General features: G+C 48.5%; 1 long non-coding RNA gene across 1 annotated transcript; it reads right to left on the reverse strand.

The window, feature by feature from the left end:
- Positions 1-2,179: 2,179 nt before the first annotated feature.
- LOC146755483 (uncharacterized) lies at positions 2,180-10,972 on the reverse strand. The gene is made up of 5 exons (XR_014938004.1): positions 10,873-10,972; positions 7,628-7,699; positions 7,033-7,187; positions 4,124-4,196; positions 2,180-2,666 (listed from the first exon to the last, which is right to left on the reverse strand). It is a non-coding gene; the product is annotated as an uncharacterized LOC146755483 (long non-coding RNA).
- Between the last annotated feature and the right edge of the window lie 966 nt (positions 10,973-11,938).

The raw sequence follows: 11,938 nt of genomic DNA on the forward strand, positions 1-11,938 counted from the left end.
CACACATCTCTATGATGGGGGTGGCCCAATCACAAGCAGTGCTGCGCTCAGTTGTTCTGCTTGCCTGCTCCTCGAGGAGTTAGGAGAAATCTATGCCTGTTGCGTGTTCGAGTGCGTGTGCAATGCCATGTGGAGGGCTTATCACAATAAAGATTGGCGGATTTGCTGCGTAGACCGGTCAGAACTCAGATCTGCGTTGTGCTTCCTGCGGCACCAAACGCCCAACAGTGGCAGTTCCGTGTATTGGCCAGCAGGTGGCAGCAGAGACCACGGAAAGGACGTCTGCGGGACAGACCCTGGGGATCCGTTCTCTTTTGATTATAGGGGAAATATATTGAAAGCTTCAGATTTCATTAATCTTTGTGGGAATCATATAATGTGCAACTCAGATCTACCTCTTCGTGCAGTGACTGCCTGTAAATTAGCTAGAGCCTGATATAATATGGCCTTGTGCTTTCCGCTAACTCACATTCATTTCATTTTCATTAAATTTGCTTGGTAGTCAGATTTTGGTGTGTGGATATTTTAAAACAATCTAACTGACACTGGCAAAAAAAAAAAAAAAATAATTAAAAAAAAATGCACGACAGCATCAATTGTATCAATTTTTATAGATAAGATAAAGAAGAGCAGTTTCCCTTAGTTTTCTGTGCCTCTTTACTTTCTTACCCTCTCCCCTTGTGTGAGAAACTCTCAAAGACAAAGATTTCTAGTTAGGCAAAGCTGGCAGCGATAGCAGCAGTGCTTATTCATTACTGCAATACTGCGCGCACATCCCCTGTTGGCAAGGGAGAAATTGCACACCAGTCAGTGACATTAATTCTGTTCTATGCCCTAAACCCAATGCAGGTGATGCTCTCATGGCTCTCATTGGTTGAGCATCTCAGGCTCACAGACTCCTCGAGACTGTTGCTAGGATTCATTTCCATATATGGTCAATTACCAACCTCTTGTTTTTAGGTTTGCCTTGTACTTTTCTGCGGAGAGAGAAGGGCAATGTTTCCAAAAGTCAGTACATTCATTCTGTGCTGTGCTGGGCTCTACCCACCCTGTGTATTTATCTTGTGCTTGTCTCAATTCTACCCATGTCAGAATGCCCCCAGTCTGAACTTAACTCTGTTCAGCAACTTTCTTGGTGGAAAAACTACTTATACAGCTGTTTTACAAGAGGGTTATACATTCAGTTAGGGCCTACACTATGTACTGAAAATACTGGAAACTTCCACTGCAAAAACACAATCTACCTCTCCCATCTGTGCAGCCTTGCAGACCCAGAGCACGCCAGGTTATTTCTGCTTTCATAGCATTTGCATGCTGTAGGGTGAGCAAAAGGTTCTGCTGCTTGATTCTTCTGCAAGAGCTGCCTACCGGCAAATGGTTGCAGGGATGGAGGATGTGACAGAAAGCATTTGTCTCCACAAGAGCAGAGTTACATTCAGTGCAGAGTGTGAGAGTCAGGTTGGTGTGGAAAAGCACTGACACGCTGGGGATGATGCAGTGCTCACATGTCTAACACTCACAGACATTACTGTCAGAAGGATGGTGCTGTGTTGTGCTTCTACCTTTGGCAGCCCCTGGAGAAATGCTGTGGCACACAGAACACCTTTGTATTGCACTGACTGCTGCCATGCAGCATGGATTTAACACACCAAATCCAGAGGAGCGTGACTGCATCTAACTGCCTTGAGAAAAACTACTGTAGCTGAAGAGATGAGGAGGCAGCTGCTCATCTGCAGAACAAGCAGTACTGCCAGACATTGGGCCAGGTGAGCACCTCCTGCTGCAGCGTGATGATGACAGGGCTGGAGATGATCTGCAAAGCCAGCTTCAAAGTGGGAGACATGAGTCAACATGGCAGGAGGACAGAGGTGTTAGGGAGCAGCCAAGGCATCAAAGAGTATCAGAAGGCTTTAAAAGGTATCACAAAGCGACAGCCAGGAAGAATGGGATTATCATGAGCAGCAACCTGGATGCTAGAGATTATTTGCTGCCATACAAAATGGTAGAGATCTTGCTGCAGACATCCCAAAGCCATGCAAAATGGGAACCCAGAGCTCTGCCTGCACGAACCCCACAGCCATAGCATTGCAAGCTGAGCTGCCTTGCTGTTTGTTGCATTCATCCCAATCCCTGTGAATGAAGACTCAGAATGCAGTCGAGGCGATGATTGAGCATGAGAGTGACTTTATTCAATAAAAGACAGGAGGGCTTGAGAGGTCAAGGGTGAAGATGGGACTCCTCTTGTCAAGATGAGAGTGGCTCAGAGCTGGTGCTGCTGCCTGGTGCCTGGGACTGGCAGCCTGACTCTAAGTCCCCATCTGAGATGCTCAGCTTCACCTCACTGATGCTGCCCTGCTCCTGCATGGTGGTGCTGCTGCTGGGGCACTCGGGCTGTGCTTGGGATGGGCAGCACTGGAAAGGCGCTGGGTCACAATCCAGGCAGGTGACTGTGGTGTCTGGCAGGCTCAGGTCAGGAGCTTCAGCAGAGCCAGGAGATATGAGAGCATGAACGTGGATGAGCCCCTTGTGTCCATCACTGTTACCATGTGGAAGGCTGTCATCCGAATTGCAGCGATTTGTGCTTAATAAGAACTCTCCATTGATGGAAACACACTGCACATCACTACTTGGTCTGGATCATTGGGGTTGACAAGGGCTCAAATCACCTAGGAAGTCATAGAAACACAAGGGTTAGTGTGAAATGTTTGCAAGTTCAATCATGAAAGAGGTTGTTGATATTTGGTAGTAGAGTGGCGGCAGGACGAAGCAAATAGGCTTGAAGCAACAGAGCCACTGTCTTGAAAGTGATCCTCGTGCAGGTCCATAAGTTTTGACTCTGTCTGGACTTCATATGGGGCAGTATGACATCACAAAGGGGTGATATGATGTCACAAAGGGGCATTATGACGTCACAAATAAGCATTATGACGTCACAAAGGGGCATTATGACTTTAAAAAGGGGCATTATGATGTCAAAAAGGGGCATTATGATATCAGAAAAGGACATTATGACGTCACAAAGGGGCACTATGATGTAACAAAGAAGCATTATGACATCACAAAGGGGCATTATAACATCACAAAAGAACATTATGATGTCACAAAGGGGCATTATGACATCACAAAGGAGCTTTATGACATCACAAAGGAGCTTTATGACGTCACAAAGAGCCTTGTGATGTCACAAAGGGGTATTATGACATCAAAAAGGGGCATTATGATATCAGAAAAGGACATTATGATGTCACAAAGGGGCATTATGACGTCACAAAGGAGCTTTATGATGTCACAAAAGGCATTATGATGTCACAAAGGGGCATTATGATGTCACAAAGGGACATTATGACGTCACGAAGAAGCATTATGACATCACAAAGGATCTTCATGACGTCACAAAAGGACATTATGATGTCACAAAGGGGCATTATGACGTCACAAAGGAGCTTTATGACATCACAAAGGAGCTATATGATGTCACAAAGGGGCATTACGACGTTACAAAGGAGCTTTATGACGTCACAAAGGAGCATTATGACATCACAAAGCGGCATTATGACATCAGAAAAGGACATTATGACGTCACAAAGGGGCATTATGACGTCACAAAGGGACATTATGACGTCACAAAGGGGGCATTATGATGTCACAAAGGGGCATTATGATGTAACAAAGAAGCATTATGACATCACAAAGGGGCATTATGACGTCACAAAGGGGTGTTAACATCACCCTGTGCCCAACTCCTCTCTACCTCCTATTGGCTCCCTCTCCCACCAATCCCCGCTCTCCCCTCCCCTTAGCCCCGCCCCCCGCCCCCGTTAGGCCCCGCCCTGCCCCTCACACCCCACTCCCTGCCGCCATCTTGCCCCGCTCCGCTCACCCACCTGCCCGGTGTCGCCCGGCCCGAACCGGGAACGGCTGAAGGGACGGGGAGGGCAGCAGAGATGGGGACGGGGTCTAGGGCGGCCATTCTGAGAGACAGCCCTTCTGAGGGCTGAGCTGCAGGGCAGTGGAGAAACCCATCCGTGACCAGGGTCACATCAAAGCTGCATGAGGCTGTGTTACTAAACACGGTGCCACACGGCCTGCAAAACCATGCGGGGGGGACAAACATGGCACGTACCTGGCAGTGAGATCACCTCAAGCTATCTGCAGCAGTTCCTTGTCGCTTTGCTCGGATGAAATGAGAGCAAAAGCTGCACCGAGGCAGTGGGTGGAGGGCGAGGAGAGGAGAGAGAAAGAGCAGGTCAGTGAGCAGGGCTAAGACAGTCATGGAATAACACACACAGCACAACTGTCCCATCCACTTGCTGCAAGTCATGCTGAGTCTCAGGCTACGTGATGCCTGTCCGCCCAGCAACTTTACGATGCTTCCACAACTGAGCAAAGAAGAGCTGCACCAAGCCCTTGGATGATGGATTCCCTGCTCCTGCTGGCTTCAGCCTTCTGCATTCCAATTCCAATCTAAACCATTCCTGCGGTGGTAGTACTTGAATCCTCATTTGGGGCTGGACCTCAACAGGTCAACACATCAGAAATAACACAACGTGCATCTGGAAGACGTGTCTCAAAGCCCAGAAAATCCAACTCTCTGACCTTGGCACAATTCACCAACCAAGAGCCAGGCCTTGACAACTTGGCTGATCTGGGCATGCGGGAGGGGGGCAGACAGTGGACCACAAGTGTCCATTTCCACTGCAGCTCCCTGTAGAGAACAGCACCAATCAGCAGGCGTGAATCAATTCATTCACAAGCTGCACAATGACTCTGTTCTTTACATGATAAAAAAACACACAGAGATTCCTGACCAAAAAGTTGGGAGTTAATAACGACCAAAGAGGTTCCTGTTTCTACGCCTCATCCTCTCACCCCAACTCCTGGGTGATGCCCACAGGCTTCAAGTCAGCTCTCAAATCCACTGAACTCCCGTCACAGAACTCCATCAAAAAGGATGTCACACATGTGACACTTACATACATGAGAATGTATGTATCAGAAACACTGATGCCAGCAGGAGCAGAGAGGCGATTGTCCCCCTGTACTCAGCACTGGTGATGCCACAACTCGAATTCTGTTTCCAGTTTGTGGCCCCTCACTGCAAAAAAAACACTGAGGCATTGGAACGTGTTCAAAGAAGGGCAACAAAGCTGGTGAGGGGTCTGGAGCACAATGGAGCCATATGAGAAGAGGCTGCGGGAGCTGGGAATGTCCAGCCTGGAGAAGAGGTGGCTCAAGGGAGACCTCATTGCTCTCTAGAACTTCCTGAAGGGAGGTTGCAGTGAGCTGGGGGTCGGCCTCTTCTCTCATGTCATTACTGATAGAACTAGAGGGAATGGTTTCAAGCTGCGGCAGGAGAGGTTCAGGCTGGACATTAGGAAATATTACTTCTCAGAAAGGGTGGCCAGGCACTGGAATGGACTGCCCAGGGAGGTGGTGGAGCCATCCCACCTGGGGGTGTTCAAGGAATGACTGGAGGTTGTGTTGAAGGACGTGGTTTATTGGGAGCTATTGGTAATAAGAGAACGGTTGGACTGTTCTTTTAGGTCTTTCCCAACCCTGGTGATTCTATGATTCTGTGATTCATACACTAAGAAGCAAGGAGAGGCTCTTTTGTTAAATCTTTCAATAGAGAGAAGAGTTGATATCTGCTTCTCCCAACAACAGAAACACGGAAACAACTTTCCAAGCCCACCTGCCATACAGTAGGCAGAAAACGCACATTGTAAAGGAGCACGCACATCCCCTCTGGCATAAGTCGAGCCCAAAACCCACCTTCAGATCTCTGTGCATTTCCCTTGTTTTACACCAATGCAGCCTCGCTGCAGCTCCGTGGGTGTCACACAAGGCCTGCATGTCCTCTTTCTCCGCAAACCCCACCCTCAGGCCTTGCTCTGTGAGGATTGACACCTGAGCAAAAACAAGCACTAAGAACGAGAGTAAAGCACACTGGATTTGCCCTGGCCTGGCCCAAGCTACAGTCCTACCAGACAGACCCTGGAATGAAAACTGCTCCACAAACCACAGATGGACACCAGCACACAAGAAGTTGATCGGATACAATCCCATGCAAGCACCAAGCCTCCTAAGGAAGCTCTTTGCCATCAGCTCCTTCATCGCCTTTCCTTCTCACCTCAATCTTAAAGTGGCTTCAACATCTGCCAGCACGTCTTACCACGCACCTGCTCATCACACAGTGCTTCAACAGCAACAAATTTGCTTCCGGGGCCCTCCTTCAACTCACTGTGCTAACACTCATGATTCAAATTACACAGAAATCCTAGCAGAAGTTCTCAGTGAGAACTGCACCTAACATTCCTCCTTCTACAAGCAACAGCCACAACAAGTGGTCATGAAAATGCTTTCATCAAAAAGAAGCAGAGACGGCACGGCAGGACAGATGTACTCTGTGTGCACGTCTGAAGCCTTTTGAGAACCTCGTCGTTCTTCCTGCAGGACCCCTGTCTTCTGTTAAAAGCTGAACGGTCCCCAGAGCACCTGTTTCCATCAGCTGCCACCATCCAAAGCAGCCAGCCTTCTTACAGTCACCTGGCCCAAACATCCCTTTTGCTCTACACTTGATTCACAGAATCACAGAATTGTAGGGCTTGGAAGTGATGGGAGCTCGGCATGCACACCATCCTTCCAACAGCACATCCCAGCAGCAAGGGATCACAGCGCTGGCACAGCTGAAACAAAAAGGGTGTGCGAGTTTCCTGTTAGCACTCAGTGTAAACAAATCTACCACTGAGCAACACCGTGAGCCCCCACTCACCTCAGCACAGGTCAACCTGTAACCCCAGCCTTCCCCTATCCATGTGCACATGCACACCCGTGTGCCACCCTGCCTGCTTTGCACACCTCCATGCACACACCGCATCGTGTGCCCTCCTTTGTATTCACAGACGTGTGCAAACCACCCCTGGGAACACGTACGTGCCTACACCTTCCACAAACACCCCTTTGTGTACACCTGTGTGCAACCCAACTCCTCAGCACACGCACACGTTTGTGCCACCCTGTCCACGCACTCACCACGTGCCCTCCAGCATCACTGCTGCCTCCTCTGGTACCAGACCCGCAGATGCTCCAGAGCTCATTAGCATGGACTTCCTTCCTCCCCTCAGCAGCTGCTCCTGCACTCACCTTCATTCCTACTCAGATACCGGCTGCTTCCAGCACCAGCTGACCTGCAAGACACAGAAAGGAAAGGTGGGAGTCATGCAAATCCCCAAGAAGCCCAAGGCTGCATCACCACCACGTATGGCAGCCTCAGGAAGTCAGCTGCAACTACAGACTTTGTCAGAATGGAAACAGGAATCGTCAGTTAATTGTGACCTCTGAACTCATTGCCACCATCAGAAACAGGCACTGAAATCGCTCACTTCACTGCAGCTGGTTACCTCCTGATTTTGGGAAAATGCAGACACGGAATTGAAGGACACCAGCAAAGTGACATCTACTTCATTGTAGGTGGTTAAGCTTGGAAGCAGGACTTGAGCAAGAAAAGCTTCTCAGCTCCTTGTAAGGCACTAAGTGATGGGATGATTTCCCATCCCTGCAGAAATCCTGACCTCTGCCACAGGTGGCTGAGTGACACAAAAGCTGTGTCCTTGGTTCCCAGCCTTACCTTCTCATGTCGTTCATCTTGCTCTGCAGCTCCTGCTCTGAATAGTCTTCTTATATTCCCACATGATGTACCCTGAAATACATCATTTAGTGAGTCTGAACAAAACATAAGACATTAATTGGAACTATGAAGAAATGTCTTTTGCACTTTACTTGGAGAATGTTCCATCCTATAACTTCTGCTCTCAATTGTAACACATGATTTTTTATAAAAAGAAAGATAACAAGTCAGCTCTTCAGTGTGCACATTGATGAAACTTGGTGAAATACAACTTTAAGAAAAGGTAATTTGAAAACTTCAATATTCTTATCAGAATCTCTGCTATTAGTTACCGTTCCAATGTTCTGATCTGATGATGTGTCTCTCAGAGCTGTTTTGTCACTCCCCCCCTCAAATGCACTTCAAGTGCTTTAGGAGCATCACTGGAATTTTGAATAAACTCGATATATCTTAGCAAAGCTGCTACAGCTGCACAACTGAAGTACTTTGGAAAAAAAAGAAATCTTTAATGAACGCTGAACAGTGTTATTTAATTATAATCCAGGTAATTAAATTAATTAAACCAAGGAAATCACCTTCCAGTCACTCAGCTCTCACCAGGGAAATCGCTTCCCTGCCAAGCAGATGCAACCAACACAAGCTGCTACATCACTCTAGGGCCCCACTGAGTCTTCCCAAGGGGTCTCCAAAGGCTTCCCTGTTGACTTCTGGGAACCTGGGAACACTCACATGGAAGCCAGTGCCCCCTAATGTGCCCCAGACGTTTCTCAGGGCCCCACAATTAGCTCTACAGACATCCAGACATGCCCCAGAGCAAGTATGTGTGCTGTAGGGAGCCCAAGAGACATTCCAGAGCACCCTAGTACTCCTCAGTGCACTCATGGATGCTTCACCTGTCTCTAAATATGCCCTACTGGACTTTGTTTTCTCTTCTGGAGCTTTCCTTAGTTCTCAGCTTTGCTTTCTCATGCCATTTATCTCGCTCCACAGCTTTTGCTCGCAATATTCTCTCTTGCATTCCCACCTTCCAACAGAATCACAGAATTGTAGGGGTTGGAAGGGACCTCTAGTGATCATGGAGTCCAACCCCCCTGCCATGGCAGGTTCCCTACACCACGTTGCACAGGTAGGTGTCCAGGCGTGTCTTGAATATCTCCAGAGAAGGAGACTCCACCACCTCCCTGGGAAGCCTGTTCCAGTGCTCCGTCACCTTCACTGTAAAGAGGTTCTTGCACACATTTGTGCGGAACTTCCTATGCAGAAGTTTCACCCCATTACCCCTAGTCCTGTCCCCACGCACTACTGAAAAGAGACCAGCCGTGCCACTATGGCCCCCACACCTCAGGTATTTATAAACCTGGATCAAATCCCCTCTCAGCACCGCCAACGACAACCCTCTGCACTCTGCCAGTCAGACAGTTCTTGACCCAATTCACTGTACACTCATCTATTCCATGCTTCCTCAGCTTTGTTATAAGGATGTCATGGGGGACAATATCAAAAGCCTTTCTGAAATCAAGGTAGACTACATCTGCCACTCTCCCCCTATCCACCCAGCCAGTGACATCTTCATAAAAGGCCACCAGGTTGGTCAAGCACGACCTCCCCTTGGTGAACCCATGCTGAGTACTCCTGATAACCTGCTTTACTCCCAGTTCTCTGGAGATGGCATCCAGCACAAGCTGTTCCATCACATTCCCTGGGACAGAGGTGAGGCTGACTGGCCTATAGTTACCTGGGTCCTCCTTCTTGCCATTTTTTAAAGACCGGAGTGACACTGGTCATCCTCCAGTCTTCAGACACCTCCCCAGTTTCCAAGGCTTCTGAATGACTACAGAGAGCGGCTCAGCAATGACCTCCACCAGCTCTCTCAGCACCCGTGGATGCACCCCATCAGGTCCCATGGATTTATGGACCTTAATGTTTCCTAGGCACTCACGGACCACCTCTTCCCTGACTAAAGGGAAATCTCCCATTCCCCAGACTCTCTCATTAACCTCCAGGTTCTGGGATTCCTCAGGGAATGCCTTTTCACTAAAGACAGAAGCAAAGAAAGCATACAGTATTTCCGCCTTCTCAGCATCCTCTGTTACCAGGACCCCTTCCTCTGTTACCGACCCCTCCAACCCCCCCTTGTTTTTTGTTTATTAGCAAACTGCTAACATACTACAAAATAATAGCACTAATTACATAAGTAACATCATCATGCCAGCATCCTGACCACCTGCTTTAGAGATTTATCCTTCATTTTGTGTAACACTTCAAACACTGCAAAGAAACAAAGCAAGTGCAGAAACAGGACGCCACTTCCCTTAGGATTTTACAGTCTCATTCATGTCTGACAGATGGAGGCCCTGACAACAAGAGCTGTGTCTGTCCATAACAAGGACTCACCTCTGCAGGTGCAGGGGCAGCTCTCAGAGAAGCCTTCTTCATTTCTGCTTTCTTCTCTTTTTGTCTTTTGACTGGGAGGTGGTGTTGATCTGCCTGAGGGAAGGGAGGCCCCTTCAGAGGGATCTAGATAAGCTGGATCAACCTCACTGGGCTGAGGTGAATGGGATGTGGTACACCCAGGCCAAGTGCCAGGTCCTGCACTTTGGCCACAATAACCCCATGCAGCGCTATAGGCTTGGGGCTGAGTGGCTGCAGGACTGTGCAGAGGAAATGGACCTGGGGCTGTTGGTCGATGCTCAGCTGAACATGAGCCAACAGTGTGCCCAGGTGGCCAAGAAGGCCCACGGCATCCTGGCCTGTCTAAGAAATAGTGTGGCCAGCAGGAGCAGAGAGGTAATCATCCCCTTGGACTCAACACTGGGGAGGCTGCGCCTCAAGTCTTATGTTCAGTTTGGGGTTCCTCGCTACAAGAAAGTCATTGAGGCACTGGAACTTGTACATGGAAGTCTGTCCCTCGAGCAGCTCCCATTCATCATCAGCTCCCATTCTGAACCCCACTGTGCAAAACAGCAAAACTTCTACTGCAAATGGCTGCAGTCACCAAAGCTCAGCCCACTATCCAGGTATCAGCCTTCTCCCTTCTGTTTTCCATCTTAGCCCATAGTTTTGCTTCCAGAAATGGAACTCCTCTTTAACAGCCAAAACACAAACTAATACATCACTTTCACTGCTCCTTCCTGCACCCCCAAATTAATGGTTACCTGACATCCCCTACAGCACAGCACCTGCTCACAAGTATCATTCAAACTCTATTCTTTCATACTTCTTGAGAGAGGACGGTAAAAACTCACTTATGCATGGCGGTAAGGACAGTCTGTCCCCATCACATCCCTCTGTGTGCTGAAAGCTGCCATTGGATCTCTTGCAGCCTGCTGGCTGCTGCTCACAAACACAGGGAACTGCACCACACTGATTCTAAAGAGAGAAAGGAAGAAACTCTGGTGGGAATGAGCATCCAAGGTTTGCAGAGATGCTCCAGATTGTGACAGAGATGGAATATCAGAGTGCTGGGACATGATTGATCACTAAGGAAAACACTTGGAAGCACATTCAATCTGCAGAAGCTGTAATTACTGGGCACAGTCAGCTTTCCTATGGCTCATCTGGAGTAGGAGGGTGCTCTCACACATCTGCTCAGGGGCTTCAGCTGAGACACTTGCACAATGCTGGGATCATTCTGATGGAAACTATGTCTTCAGATGCCATGGTTAAATCCATCCAAAATGATCAAGCCGAGCCTTAGCTCTTGAGCAGCACTTCTTCCCCACCCTTCACTACTCCAAGCAGCTCCAACAAACTTCTCAGAAGAAATCCAGGCCAGCACAGACCTGGCAGACCAGAACCAAGTGCAGCCTGTGGGACGGCAGTGCCCACTCCTTGCTTCCACCCTGCTCCAGCAGGTTAAGGAGTCTGAGCATCACTGGCCTTTGACAGCTCAAGACTTTCAGCACCTCATGCCAACATTTCTCACTAAGATACACCTCAGGCATTGAATTCTCTTCTCACTACCTCCTCCCAGTCCTCCCCTAGGAACAGAAACCATTCAGATTCTACAGCAAACTACAGCATCTGCACTGCAAGAGCACACTGAACCACCTGCAACAATGAAACATGGTTTTGGAGAGTGGGTTTGAAAACACACCTTTAGACAGCTGTCTCCCTGTAGCCAAAAGGAAACCAAGCAGCAAAAGAAGAGTCCAGCCTGAAACATGCCCATGCTACTAGCCCAGGTTTTTCACAATGAATGTAAAATCCATCCTGTTCTTGAGGTAACAAATGACCAGTGGGTCTCCCTTTGCTCCACCCCTTCTCCTTCAAAGCCAGAAAAAGAAAGAAAAAACAAGCAGAAGAAACCCA

Source organism: Coturnix japonica, chromosome 32 (genome assembly GCF_054131305.1).
Source record: "Coturnix japonica strain WE chromosome 32, WE-NBRP24, whole genome shotgun sequence".
NCBI lineage: Eukaryota > Metazoa > Chordata > Aves > Galliformes > Phasianidae > Coturnix > Coturnix japonica.